This window comes from Petaurus breviceps, unplaced genomic scaffold (assembly GCF_028583685.1).
Source record: "Petaurus breviceps papuanus isolate PSGF00001 unplaced genomic scaffold, PetGlider_PUasm1.0 213, whole genome shotgun sequence".
In the NCBI taxonomy this organism is placed as follows: domain Eukaryota; kingdom Metazoa; phylum Chordata; class Mammalia; order Diprotodontia; family Petauridae; genus Petaurus; species Petaurus breviceps.
This window is the reverse complement of record NW_027185860.1, coordinates 2555340-2569914: the sequence shown is the minus strand read 5'-3', so window position 1 is coordinate 2569914 and position 14575 is coordinate 2555340. Positions and strand designations below refer to the sequence as shown.

The following is a 14575-nucleotide window of genomic DNA, read 5'->3' as shown; positions in this document are numbered from 1 at the left end:
TAGCCATGAGAGTAAGTATTGATATATGCCTCCAGTGAAGTGGATCTCCCCACTACCCTCCCACCCACCCCCCACTATAGGGGAAGGGGCCCAGCACATGTGCTCTTGCTTGCAAATCATTTCCCTCATTTTGAAATTAAACTTTAGTTTCATTCCTGACTCTCGTCTCTCTGGCCATCTCTGTTCAGCTACACAGATTAGAGGCCAATTCAGTCCAACTGACACTACTTTCCATTCCCTTTCTACCTATTATCCCCTGCCGTTCCTTTAAATTTATTTTCTTAAAACCCCCACTTTTAATGCGACAACCGAAATTATTATACCTTCTTTGCATAGAAAAGAAGAATATAAAGTCTTTTGGCTGGCTGCTACAAAAATCACCTTCATAATTGTAAGGTGGGTGAGGCATGTTTATGTAGTAGTTACATGAAGATAATTTGAAGAAACTAGATATAATAATCCTGAAGACAAGGAGACATGATATCTATCTTCAAGTATCTAGAGGATTGTCAAATGGAGAAGGGAATAGGTATCTGTTTGATCCTATGGGCTCAAACCAAGAGATTTTAGACTTGTTATCAAGGAGAAAAAAAGACTTACTGATAATTAGGGGGGAATAAAAGTAGAATGGGATGAATGAAGTGACTGTGGGATTCCCCTTAAAGATTTTTTATTTCTTTTTTTGTCTTTGTTAATCTGTTTGTTTACTTTTACTTTACAAGATTCAGTTCCACAATTCCTTGAGTTTCAAATTTTCTCCCTCTCCCTCTCCTCCCTCCCACCTGTGGCAGCATGCAATCAAGTATAAGATCTGCAAATACTTTCACATTAGACATTAGTCAGGTTATAAGAAGGATTGTAACATGTGGAATGAACAATGGGAAGGAAGAAACAAAACCAAACAAGAAAAACATTGAGTAACTAGTTTGCTTCAATCTGCATTCAAACTCTGTTCTTTCTCTAAATGAAAATATCTCTCTCCATCATGAGTCTTTTCAAGTTTTGTCTTGTAACACGCATTGCTGACAAGAGTCCAGTCTATTCAAAGTTGGTCAATACATATGATGTGTCTGTAAATGTGTACAAATTTCTCCTGGTTCAGCTCTTCTCACTCAGCATCAGTTCATATAAACCTCTCCAGGTAAATATGAAGTCAATCTTCTCCTTATTTCTTATAGCACAAGAGTATACCATTACATTAATATATTTCAGATTGTTTAGCCATTCCGTAATTGTTGGGCATCCCCTTAAGTTCCAATTCTTTGACACAACAAAAAGTGCTGCTAAAGTATTTTTGTACATGTGGGTTTTCCTCCCACTTCTATGATCTTTTTGGGATACAACCCAAGAAGTGTTTTTGGTGGGTCAAAGGGTATGAAATTATTGATAGCGCTTTGAGCGTATTTCCAAATTGCTCTCCAGAATAGTTGAATCAGTTCACAACTCCACCAAAAATGCATTAGTGTTCCAATTTGTCCACAGCCTCTCCAGCAATTGTCATTTTCCTGTTAGTCACCTCAGCAAATCTGACTGGTGAGATGTGGTACCTCAGAGTTGCTTTGATTTTCATTTCTTTAATCAATAGCAAATTAGGGCATTTTTTTCATATGCTTATAGATATCTTTAATTTCTTCTTCTGAGAACTGCCTGTTCATATCCTTTGACGATTTATCAATTGGGGAATGACTTGTGTTCTTATAGATTTGATTCAACGCTCTATGTATTTTAGAAATGAGGCCTTTACAGGAGGAGCCAAGATGGCGGAGTAGAAGCAGGACATCCCCGCTTCTCCGGTTTCCACCTTCCCCAATCCATGTAAAAAGGGGACTCTAAATAAACTTTGGAGCTGCAGAAACACCAAAATAACACATAGAAGCTAACTTCCCGCTGAGGACAGCCCGGCACGCTGGCAGCAATCAGCCAGTGAAGTGCTCTGGGAGCCCAGCCCAGCCCCAGACCTGACTAGCTGTGGGCCAGAGGGAACCCAGATCAGCAGCAGCTGTGGCCGTTTCCAGAATTATCAACACATAGATGCAAAGGACAAAGTGAGAGGTCAGTGCAGTCTGCACTTTGGAACAGTAAGTGGGAGTGTATGACTTTTGCCTCTGGGGTGAGAAATTGCTGAGACACTGGCACAGCCATCCAGCACCGTGTGGCAGCTTCAGCTCCTAACCTGCAAAGTGTAGGGGGACCAAGCACCAGTCTGAGGGGTAATCGCTCTTGCTTTAACCTGCTTGAATCTGGATTGCAGTCAAGGGTGCAGGTCCTGGGGTGTATGTCCAGCTTGCCAGAGCATGTGGAGGGTTCAGAGAAGGCACCCATCTAATACCTCCAGCACCTGAGAAAACTCCAGCATTTGGGATGAAAGCTCCCCTGTCTGGTGGCAGAGTCCTGCTGTGGCAAAAAACCACAGCATCAAGTGACTGAGGGGCTACATGACCAGGCAAAGGAAACAAAGAGACAGAAGATTCCAACATTAGACTCCTATTTTGGGAACAAAATGGAGCAAAGCATGGAAGAGGAAGAAGACAGTGAAGTCAGAACTCCTGCACCAAAAGCTTCAAAGGAAAACACGAGATGGTTACAGGCCATAGAGGACCTTAAGAAGCAGATAAGAGAAGTGGAGGAAAAATTGGGAAGAGAAATCAGAACAATGAAAGAAAATTATGAAATGAGAGTCAACAGCCTTACTGAGGAAAATAACACTTTAAAAAACAGACTGACTCAAATGGAAAAAGAGGCTCAAAAAGGTAACGAGGAGAAGAATGCCTTAAAAAGCCAAATTTGCCAGATGGAAAAAGAGTCTCAAAAGCTCAATGAGGAGATTCTTTGCTTCAGAATTAGGCTGGAGCAAATGGAAGGTACTGACTTTATGAGAAATCAAGATGCTGTTTAACAGATCCAAACAAATGAAAGAATAGAAGGCAATGTGAAATATCTCATGGGAAAAACCACTGACCTGGAAAATAGATCCAGGAGAGAGAATTTAAAAACTATTGGACTACCTGAAATCCATGATCAAAGTAAGAACCTAGAAGTCATCCTCCAGGAAGTTCTCAAAGAAAACCGCCCTTATGTTTTAGTACCAGAGGGCAAAATAGAGGTTGAAAGAAACCACCGATGACCTCCTGAAAAAGATCCCAAAAAGAAAACTACTAGGAATATGATAGCCAGCTTCCGGAATTCCCAGATTAAGGAGAGAATGTTACAAGCAGCCAGGAAGCAACAATTTGAATATTGTGGAAACACAATCAGGATAACCCAGGATCTAGCATATTCTACACTGAGGGATTGAAGGTCTTGGAATATGATATTCTGGAGGTCAAAGGAGTTAGGATTAAAACCAAGAGTCACCTACCCAGCAAAACTGAGTATCATGTTTCAGGGGAAAATATGGTTATATTTCAGTGGAATAAAGGACTTTCAAGCATTTTTTTGCTGAAAAAACCCGAGTTGAACAGAAAATTTGACATTCAGATACAAGAAGCAAAAGAAGCATGAGAAGGTAAATAGGGAAAAGAAATCATAAGGAATTTATCAAATTTGAACTATTAACATTCCTACATGGAAAAAACAATAATTGTAACTTTTGAAACTTTTCTCAGTATTTGAAGGGAATATGTATATATGTCTATATATGAGGGTATATGGGCATATGAATACATATGTAAATATTAAACTGAAAAATTTTATCACAGCCAAAGCAACCAAGATTAGGAGGGAAGCAGAAAACTGCGAAACAATTTTTACAACCAGTATCTCTAATAAAGGCTTCATTTCTGAACTATATAGAGAACTGAGTCAAATTTAAAAGAATAGAAGTCATTCTCCAACTGATAAATGGTCGAGTATAAATAGACAATTTTCAGAGAAATGAAATTAAAGTTATCTATCCTCATACAAAAAAAAAATCCTTCCACTCACTATCAATTAGAGAAATGTCAATCAAAACATCACTGAGATACTACATCACACCTAGCAGATTGGCTAACATGATAAACAGGAAAATGATAACTGTTGGAGAGGATGTGGGCAAACTCTGACACTAATACACTTGGTGGAGTTGTGAACTGATCCAACCATTCTGGAGAGCAATTTGGAACTATACCCAGAGGAGTATAATTCTATGCAGAGCCAGCATATACCTTTTTACAACTGCATCCCAAAGAGATCATAAAATAGGTAAAGTTATTACATGTACAAAAAATATTTATTAATATTTTGTGGTTGCGAAGAATTGGGAATTGAGGGAATGCACATTGGTTGGTAATGGCTGAACAAGTTCTGATACATGAATGCAATGGTACACTATTTCACTATAAGAAATTATGAGCAGGCAGACATCAGAAAAATCTGAAAAGACTTTAATGAAGTGATATTGAATCAAATCAGAAAAACCAGGAGAACATTCTATAAAGGAACAGGAACATTGTGTTCAGATTAACTTTGATAGACTTATCTCTTCTCAGCAATACAAGAATCCAAGACAAGTTTAAAGACCTCTTGATGGAAATGATGTACACGTTCAGAAAAAGAGCTATGTTGTCTGAAAGCAGATTGAAGGATATTATTTACTGTCTCTCCTTTTTGTTTTCTGTTTTTGGTTGTTTCTTATTTCTTGTGGTTTCTCTTACTGCTTCTAACTCTTCTTCACAAAGTGACCAATGTGAAAATAGGTTCAATACGAATGTATATGTAGAATCTAATATAATTGCCTCCTGTCTTGGGGTGCACAGAGGGGGAAAATGGAGAGAAAATTTGTAACTCAAAATCTAATGGAAGTGAATTCTGAAAACTAAAAAGAAATAAATTAATTCATAAAATGGTATCAAGGAAGAAATAATCTGTTAGTCTTTATCTCTCATATTATCTGTAACACAATGAATTATGTCTGCTTCACTTCATTTTCAAGGCTGCCACTTTAGATCAGGTCCTCATTATTTCTCACCTGGAATTTTTCAATTGCTCCTAATTGATCCCCCCACCTCACTTATCTTTCCTCTCCAGTTTATCTTCTACACAGTCACCAAAATTATTTTCCCAACATGCTAATCATGTCACATGCTAATCCTATCACCACGTCACATTACCCGAAAATCCAGTGCTTTTGTTGTGGATTAGATATAGATTCTTCACTTCTTTTCTCACTCATATGTATACAGCATATACAGAGTTATCCCAAAATCTTCTGCCTGCGTCTGCCATTGTGAGCTTTAGAACTTTAGATTGTTTAAAAAATGTGCTTTCACTTGCCATCTTTCTTCCTCAGTGTCGTGTGAAGAGTACTGGATTAGAAGTTAGAGAATCTGTACTTAATTCTCAGCTATGTTATTTATTACCAGTGTTGTCTTAAGCAAGTCACAACTTCAGTTGGTCTCATTTTCCTCATCTCTAAAATGAAGAGATTGGATTAACCATCTTTAAGGTTCCTTCTATCTATAAATGTTTATCATAAGATTGTTCTACCTCCGCAAATTAACTGATACATGTGTTTCACATGTCTGTCACACTTTACCTCCACATGGCTACCTTCACATTCAAATGCTGATAATTCATTGTGGGGTCTAATACCTCTCTTTTTTGCTCCCATGACTCAACGCTCTCCTTTCCCTTCCATGGCATTCAGACTTACCACCATCCTTGTTATATGCTCACTCTTTGAACTATCATCTTGGAACCTATTTTTTTTCTCTGTACCTTTCCATTACTATCATCCTCGAAAAATTTCAGTATCCACTCTGAAGACCTTTCCATTACCTTGAATTGTCTTTTCTTAAACTTTGCGCCTTGATGGTCATACCTTAAACTGTATCATTCTTCAAAATAGCTTCATTTCTGGAATCACAGGATTATCTCTCTGTCTGTCTGTCTGTCAATCTGTCTATGTATCTGTTGACAGATATAGTTAAACAGATAAGTTGATAGACAAATAGAACCATATGTGCACACATATACTTATGTGTAAATATACACATATGCATGTGTTCTATATATACATGCATATATGTGTATGCATATAATATATGCATACACACATGCATGTGTGTATGTATATTTTTGTGTAGGTGCGTATACCAAGTTGGAAGGGACATTAGAAATAATTTAGTCAAATTATTTCATTTTATGAATGTTGATTCCAAAACACAAAGGTTCAGGGACTTACCTAAGTTCTTACAATTATTTCACGTCAAAGCTTGGTTTCAAACTTAGGTTGTCTCAAAATCTAGCACTTTTTATTCATACCACACTTTTCTTTTAAGTTCTCAAATCCCTCCTTTGTCAAAAATCACTTGTTCTTTAGCATTTCCTATTCCATTATTCCTCCAAAATTCTTTTACTCCCATCATAATGAACCTTAATATTATTTTTTCTATCCTCAAGTTTATAAATGCTTGCCTCGTCTCTTTTTCTTTCTACTCAACTTTATGGTTAGAAACTTTAATCAAGCCTTCTCCTCTACTGAATCTTTTGTTGATAAATGATAAACTGATAATCCTCATATCTAAATAACTCTTTTCACCTATCTTCTAAGAATGATTGTGGAATAAATTAAGAAATTACTCTGATTGAATCATTTATAAATTTATAGGATCTAACTTCATTGATCCACTATGCTTATATTACAATTTCTTTACTCCTTTATGATCTACTAGATGTGGATGTTCCCTCCAATGATAGAGATAGAATAGATTTGCATTATGTTCATTTAGGGTGATTTTTATGCATGTCATCACATTCTAATCTCCTTCCTTCAGTTAGGATTGAAATGTAATATACCTAAGAGTTTCCAGAGTATTAAGTCAAAATGGAAAGAATGTACTGATCACATCCTAAAAGAAATTCCAAACTGAAAAGTCATAGCAATGTCACACCCCAAATCAAGGGCTTCTAAGTAAAAGACAAAATATGACAAACAGCTACAAATAAAGAATTCATTTTCCAATGGATCATAGTCAGAATTAGACAGGGCTCCAAAGGACAAAAATATATTTTTAAAATCAAGAGTAATTTGATTTATCTGAAAGATAAAGTATAATTCAATAAAGGGGCAGGGAGGAATGGACTAATAAACTTTTAATAGAATACATTATTTTAAAGTATTACTGATGAAAAGAATATGTAGGTAAAATTTTTGAAATGCAAACATAAGGCTCAAGAGACACCTAGAAAAGTAAAAACATTTGAGCAATTACGGAGGGCTTAATGATTATTGCAAAACTCCAGTGTAACAGAGAGAGAGAAGAAACAATTTTCATTTCAAAATCTAGTATCTTCACGGGTCACAGAAGAAGTTAGATAAGGTAGTCATTGGGACTGGGAGTATTTTTGGTCTATTTTATAGGTTTGAGAGAATGGTTAAAATGAAGATAAAGGATACAGTAGGGAATAAGTCAGGGGGGGGAGTATCGTATCACATAAATGAGATTGGTGGGAAGAATAACATATAGCCATGTAGGAAAGAGTTAGAGTAGGGTGAAATTCCTGATTCCATTATATATGTGTGTGCATCTACATGTGTGTACATGTATGTGTATATATGTGCATATATATGCATGTGTGTATATAAATAAAATTATTTTTTTATTATAAACTTAAGAAATGACACGGATTTCCATAATATAGTAGAATAGAAATATTACCTCCTTAAAGTAGAAACTTTTACAATTCTGAGGATATCTAATCACTAATTTTTATGAGTGTGAGTAGGATGCATTTTATATTGAAATATACATTATTAAAACATCCATTAATAATATACTGTTTGAAACTGAAAAATGTATCATTCTCTTTCTTTTTTTTTGAGGGCAATTGGGGTTAAATAACTTGCCCATGGTTACACTGCTAGTATTTTAGTGTGGGTGTTAACTGTCTGAGGCTGGGGGGTCGACGCTCTACCCACTGCACCACCTAGCCACCCTGAAATGTATCATTCTGAATGCTAATATAAGACTCTTCTCTTATTGCTCAATGGGAAAGGTTAAAAGTTTTTACTTTTATTGTGCCAAAAGAGTGTTTTTTTTTTAATTAGTATTGTGTCAATTTGAAATAGATTTTATTCTCCAGGACAATTGTATTTCCAATTGTTTACAGTACTGACAAAGGACAATGTTCATTTCTCTGCCTCTGCACACATTCAAGTATTCAGAATGCCCAAATTTACACAGTAGCTTAAATGTTACATTTAAACTGCTACTGCCTTGGCTACAAATTTGAGTCCCTCAATTTTTGGCAAGCTTTGTGTAATGCTCTTTTTAAATTAATTTGTTTATTTACTTTTAGTTTACAACATTCAGTTCCATAAACTCGTGAGCTTCAAATTTCCTTCCCCTTCCTTCCCCTCTCCCCCCCCCCCAAGGCAGCATGCAATCAAATATAGAATCAAGAAATATCTTCACAATAATCATTAGTCAGGTTGTAAAGGATTATATCCAACCGAATGATCAGTGGGAAAAAGGAAACGAAACAAAGCAAGAAAAAGAAACAGAGGAAGTAGTTTGCTTCAATCTATATGCAGACTCCTCAGCTCTTTCTCTAGATGTGGATATCTTTTTCCATCATGAGTCTTATGGATTTGTCTTATAACCTTATATTGCTGAGAGGAGGCCAGTCTCTCAAAGTTAGTAGTCACACATACGTTGTGTCCGTGATTTTGTGTACAGATTTCTCCTAGTTCTGCTCTTCCCGTTCAGTTTATATAAGTATCTCCAGGTTATTATGAAGTCCATCTGCTCCTCATTTCTGAAAGCACAGTAGTATTCCATTGCATTCATATTCCACAACTTGTTCATCCATTCCCTAATTGATAGGCATCCCCTTAATTTCCAATTCTTTGCCCCCACAAAAAGAGCGGCTATAAATATTTTTGTGCATAAGGGGTCCTCCTCCCACTTCTCTGATCTCTTTGGGATATAACTGTAGAAGTGGTATTGCTGGGCCAAAGGGTATGCACTTATTTATAGTCGTTGGGCATAATTCCAGATTCCTCTTCAGAATGGTTTCATCAGTTCACAACTCCAACAACAGTGCATTAGTGTTCCAATCTTTCTATATTCTATACAGCTTTTATAATTTTTCTGTTTTGTTATTTTACCCAATCTGGCCAAGGAGATGTGGTACCTCAGAGTTGTTTTGATTTCCATTTCTATAATCAATAGTGATTTAGAGCATTTTTTCATATACTTATAGATATCTTTAATTTCATCTTGGGAGAACTGGCTGTTCATATCCTTTGACCATTTATTAATTGGGGTGTGGCTTGCATTGTTATAGATTTGACTCAATTCTTTGTATATTTTAGAAATGAGGCCTTTATCAGAGACAATGGTTGTAAAAATTCTTTCCCAATTTTCCATTTCTCTCTTAATCTTGTTTACATTGGCTTTGCTTGTATCGAAGCTTTTTAATTTTATGTAATCAAAATTGTCCATTTTGCATTTCATAATGTGCTCTAACTCTAGTTTCCTCATATAATTTTCCACTCTCCATAGATCTGACAGGTACACTATCACTTGCTCTCCCAGATTGCTTTCAGTATCAGCCTTTATACCTAGATTGTGTAGCCATTTTTTCGTGATTTTCATATACAGTGTTAGATATTCGTCTGTGCCAATTTTCTGCCATACTATTTTCCAGTTTTCCCAGCATTTTTTTTTTTGGTCAAATAGTGGGTTCTTATCCCCAAAACTGGGGTCTTCGGGTTTATCAAACAGTAGATTACTCTAGGCATTGGCTGCTGAGTCTTGTATATCCAACATATTACATTGATCCATTACTCTGTTCCTCAGCCAGTACCAAGTAGTTTTGATGACTGATGCTTTATAATACAGATTAAAATGCAGTATGGCTACACCACCATCCCTAGCATTTCTTTTCATTAATTCCTTTGATATTCTGGACCTTATTTTCTTCCAAATGAATTTTGCTACTATTTTTTCTAGCTTTATAAAGTAATTTTTTTGGTAGATTGATTGGTATGGCACCAAATATGTAATTTAATTTAGGTAAAAATATCATTTGTATTTTATTAGCTCAACACAGCCACGAGCAACTTAAGTTTTTTTTTTTCTCCATTTAGTTAGATCTGACTTTATTTGTGTGAAAAGTGTTTTGTAATTGCGTTCATATAGGTCCTGGGTTTGTTTTGGCAGGTATATTCCCAAATATTGTATAATGCCTAGAGTAACTTTAAATGAAATTTCTCTTTCTATCTCTTGCTGTTGGATTTAATCAGAGATATATAGGAATGCTGAGGACTTATGTGGGTTTATTTGATATCCTGAAACTTTGTCACATTTATTTATTATTCCAAGTTGTTTTTTTTTTTTACTTTATTCTCTAAGTATGTCATCATATCACTTGCAAAGGGTGATAGCTTAGTCTCTTCTTTGCCTAATTAGATTCCTTCAATTTCGTTTTCTTCTCTCATTGCTACCACTAATATTTTTAGTAACAGATTGAATAAGAGAGGTGATAGTGGACATCCTTGTTTCACCCCTGATCCTATTGGAAATGCGTCTAGCTTATCCCCATTATATATCATACTTGTTGATGGTTTTAGATACATGCTACTTATTATTTTAAGGAAGACTTCATTTATTCCTATACTTTCTAGGGTTTTTAATAGGAATTGGTGTTGTATTTTATAAAAAGCCTTTTCTGCATCTATTGAGATAATCATACGATTTCTGATAGTTCTGTTGTAGATGTGATCAATTATACTGATAGTTTTACTAATATTGAACCACCTATGCATTCCTGGAATAAATCCTACCTGATCAAAGTGTATTATTCTCATGATAAGTTGCTGTAGTCTATTTGCTAATATTTTCTTTAAAATTTTTGCATCTATATTCATGAGGGGAATTGGTTTATAATTTTCTTTCTCTTGTTTGTCTCTTCCTGATTTAGGTATCAGTACCATATTTGTGTCATAAAAAGAATTTGTTAGGACTCCTACTTCTCCAATTTTCCCAAATAGTTTGTAAAGTATTGGAATTGATTGTCCTTTTATTGTTTAGTAGAATTCACAAGTAAATCTTTCTGGCCCTGGAGATTTTTTCCTAGGCAGTTCATTGATGGCTTGTTCAATTTCTTTTTCTGAGATTGGGTTATTTAAATAGTTTACTTTCTCTTCAGTTAATCAGGGAAATTTATATTTTGGTAAATATTCATCTATTTCACTAAGATTGTCACATTTAAGTGCATACAATTTGGCAAAATAATTCCTTATTATTTTTAATCATTTTATTTTTTTTAATTTCCTCTTCATTGGAGGTAGATTTACCCTTTTCATTTTTGATACTCATAAATTGTTTTCTTCTTTCTTTTTTATCATCATATTGAATACAGGTCTATCAATTTTATTATTTTTTCCATAAAATGAGCTCTTAGACTTATTTATTAATTCAACAGTTTTCTTAAATTCAATTTTATTAAATGCTCCTTTGTTTTTTTTTTTATTATTTCTCATTTAGTACTTAGTTGGGGATTTCCAATTTGTTCTTTTCCTAGTTTTTTCAAATTCATGCTCAATTTATTGACCTCCATTTTCTCTTTTTTATTTATGTATGCATTCAGGGATATAAAACTTCACCTAGGAATTGCTTCTGCTGCATCTTACAAGTTTTATTGTGTTCTCTCATTATTGTCATTCTCTTGAATAAAGTTACTGATTGTTTCTATAATTTCTTGTTTGACACACTCTTTCTTTAAGATTAAGTTATTTAATTTCCAATTAGTTTTTATGCCATCCTTCCATAGCCTTTTATTACACATAATTTTTATTGCATCATGACCTGAGAATGCTTGATTTAATATATCTGCCTTTCTGCACTGAACTGTGAACTTTTTATGCCCTAGTACATGGTCAAATTTTGTGCACATGCCATGTACTGCTGAGAAGAAGTTATATTCCTTTTTATACCCATTCAATTTTCTCCAGAGGTCTACCATATCTATATTCTCTAAGATTCTATTTACCTGCTTAACTTCTTTTTTTTTTTATTTTAGGTTAGATTTATCAAGTTCAGAGAGGGGAAGATTGAGGTCCTTGACTAGTATAGTTTTGCTCTCTATTTCTTCCTCTCATTCCCTTAACTTCTCTTCCAGTAATTTGGAAGCTGTACAGCTTGGTGCATAAATGTTTAGTTATGCTATGGCTTTATTTTCGATGGTGACTTTTAGCAGGATATAGTTTCTTACCTTATCTCTTTTGAGCAAGTTACTTAACCCTGATTGCTTAAAAAAAAATAAAATTAAAAAAAATTATTTGCTTCTAACATTTGCTTCTCACCAAACCTGCCCTCCCTTCTGTCATCTATCCTTTTATCCCCTTCCCCCCTATATCCTGTAGCATAAGATACCAAATTGAATGTGTCTTTCATTCCCTCCTTAGGACAAATTCGATGAGAATCAGGTTGTTCCATTCCCTTTCACCTTCCTGCTCTTCCCCTCCATTGTAACAGTTTTCTCTTCCCTGCTTTATATGAAATAATTTACTCTTGTCTATCATTCCCTTTCTTCTTCTCCCAATAAATTCCTTTCTTGCCTCTTAATTTTATTTTTAGATAGCATCCCTTCATATTCAACTAATCCGGTGTCCTCTGTCTATATATACATGAACATACAAATGCCCATGCTCACATTTATATTTATATACACATACATCCTCCTATACATACATATATATGTATGTACACACATATACACATCTATAATCCCTTCAGCTATTCTCATACATAGAAAATTCTTATGAGTTACAATTATTGTTTCTGCATGTAGAAATGTAAATAGTTCAACTTTAATAAGTTCTTTATGATTTCTTTTTCCTGTTTACCTTCTCATGCTTCTATTCCTTCTTTCATTTGAAAATTAAATTTTCTGTTCTGCTCAGGTTTTTTCATCAAGAATGCTTGAAGGCGTAAAGGAGGCGGCAGTGGCGGCACCGGCAGCACCTTCAGTAGCAGCCAGGGAGGCGTGAAGGCATAACGGTCAAGGCATGGGGACGAGGACTAATGGCCACTGGAGGGGCCCTAGCCTGAAGCGGAGACCTCGGGCAGTGGACGGAAAGGAAGGAGCGGGTCCATGGAGGGCAGCGGATGCAACACCAACAGGAGCACGGGAGTCCTGGCGGGTTTTTTTGGCTGGAGAGGCGCCGGGATGAGCTACTCGAACGCTGATCTGGCCGGAGTGCCCCTTACTGGTATGAGTCCTCTCTCTCAGTATTTAAATGTGGATCCCAGATATCTTATACAGGACACAGATGAGTTTATTTTTCCCACTGGTGCCAATAAAACAAGGGGCAGGTTTGAATTGGCATTTTTTACCATTGGACGATGCTGTATAACAGGAGCTGCATTTGGAGCTGGGAATGGTTTGAGAGTGGGGTTGAAAGAAACACGAAAGATGGCCTGGTCCAAGCCAAGAAATGTACAGATTTTGAATATGGTAACCAGGCAAGGAGCATTATGGGCTAATACTCTGGGCTCTCTGGCTTTGCTCTATACTGCATTTGGTGTTGTCATAGAAAAAGCATGAGGTGCAGAAGATGACATCAACACAGTAGCAGCTGGAACCATGACGGGAATGCTGTATAAATGTACAGGTGGTCTTCGTGGAGTAGCAAGAGGTGGTCTGACAGGACTAACCCTTACTAGCCTGTATGCATTGTATACCAACTGGGAACACATGAAAGGTTCCATGACACAACAGTCACTTTAGAGCTTATACTGAGAACTGAATGGATAGAGGACACATCAAAAGTTCTCCAGGTTGATTTGTAAAATCAATTTGGGGTAATATTCTCATGTACCTACAGTTAGTAAGAAAAAAATAACAGGATCTTTTGTATTGTCATGAAGATCATTGGCACACTTTACCAGAACTGACACTTCTTCCAACCCGTAGTGTTGGAGCCAAAAGCATCTGATGCCTCATTAAGTGAGTAGCACAATCATCATTTTCTCCTTTGAGAACTTTCTGCTGCATGTCCACTCTCCACTATCCTGAACTTGTTCCCAGATTCAGGTCATGTAATTGTCAACATCATACCCACAAGGTTAATTCATTTAATGATTTAATGTGAACTATAATACACTGCTTTATTCCCAATAAAGAGTGTTCCTAGAACCAGGAAAAAAAAGAATGCTTGAAAATCCACTATTTCATTGAATGATCATATATTCTCCTGTGGCATTATATAGTTTTGATGGGAAAGTGATTCTTGGTTTTAGTCTTAGCTCCTTTGACCTCCAGAACATCATATTCCAAGCCCTTCGATCCTTTAACATATAAGCTGCTAGGTCTTGTGTTATCCTGATTGTGTTTCCACAACACTAAAATTATTTCTTCCTGACTGCTTGCTGTATTTTCTCTTTGTCCTGGGAACTCTGGAATTTGGCTATAATATTCCTAGTAGTTTTCTTTTTGGGATATTTTTCAAGAGGTGATCAGTGAATTCTTTCAATTTCTATTTTCCCCTCTGGCTCTAGAATATCAGGGCAATTTTGCTTGATAATTTCTTGAAAGATGGTGTCTAAGCTCTTTTTTAGATCATGGCTTTCAAGTATACCAATAA

General features: G+C 35.8%; 1 pseudogene; it reads left to right on the top strand.

Annotated features, from left to right (window-relative positions):
* Positions 1–12976: 12976 nt before the first annotated feature.
* LOC138165503 (mitochondrial import inner membrane translocase subunit Tim23 pseudogene) lies at positions 12977–14138 on the top strand (annotated as a pseudogene).
* Positions 14139–14575: the final 437 nt, after the last annotated feature.